The sequence below is a fragment of the Priapulus caudatus genome, unplaced genomic scaffold (genome assembly GCF_000485595.1).
Source record: "Priapulus caudatus unplaced genomic scaffold, Priapulus_caudatus-5.0.1 Scaffold2590, whole genome shotgun sequence".
NCBI classification, from domain to species: domain Eukaryota; kingdom Metazoa; phylum Priapulida; class Priapulimorpha; order Priapulimorphida; family Priapulidae; genus Priapulus; species Priapulus caudatus.
Window position 1 is genome coordinate 21,044 of NW_014579651.1, and position 1,147 is coordinate 22,190.

Below are 1,147 nucleotides of genomic sequence, written 5' to 3' on the forward strand. Positions count from 1 at the left end.
GGCGGAAAGACAAAAACGCAACTACGACAAGGCCGTCCTTTGTGCGCACTTGCCGCCTGGTACCTGGGTCTGGCGGTATTACACACCTGAAGCTGGGAAGCTGGGGAATCCATGGCAGGGTCCCCTCCTGGTGGTCCGAGAACGTGGTACCTTACGCTGGATCTAAGGTGAGGAAAATGACCAGCATTGTGTAGTCTCTATCGATGACCTAAAACCCTACCTTGGCGGAAACGCGCCCGCAGCTTGGTGCATCCCGGATCTGGTCCCGGATAAAGCTACCTCTGTGGATCGCTTAGTAACCAACGGGAAGGAGAATGGTGTTGGGAACATACCCGGATGAGCATTCAGCCCGAAATATCTGATACCCAGGCGGACATAGACATATCTGATACAGATGTGAGGATGGCAGATCTCGCAGCAGAACTCCCTGTGAAGCCTGATGTCAATGGCGGGTTGCCTGTAGCAACCGCCGATGTGGCCGTAGCAGGCGTCGAACCAGCGGAGAATTCAATGGAGATCCTCTCTTTGCGTGATGCCGACCCTGAACAGGTCTCGGACCCGGTCCGCAGAGCTCGGAGAAGGCGTGGCCCTATCTATGTTCCCCATGAGAGGCAGCCTGGGAGAAGCGTATGGCGTGTGGTCCACGTCATTTCGGTTTGCCGGGATGAACACAGGGTGTGTTGTCAGACCGGGCATCAAGAGCTTGCCCGCCACGGTTATTGGCAAAAACGTGCAGTCTGTTCCATAACATCACGTCAGACCGGAAATAGTTCCCGCCATAACTATTAACGTAATGCGGTCTGTATGCAACATACCGCACTCTAGGCGTAGCCGGGTGTCACGGGTGGTTGGGTGAATTAGCCAGTTGCTGGAAAAGGAAGGGTGTTACCCTTTCCTGGGCCTTGGTTGGTTACATGTAGTAACCCCGGGAGCAGGAACGTAAGGCAATTTTCATCCCTGTAAGTTGCACTCCACGGACGGGTCGGTCAGGTAGTCGTGTGTGTCAATCCTAGGGACACTGTAAGACGGTGATTGCGACGTAATGCTTCGCGCACGTGAGGCCGATTGAACACCGGCACGGGTGAGGGTCACACCTTTCCGTCGGTATACAACTCCAGTATACTGGGTAATTGTAGGCCTTGAGCAC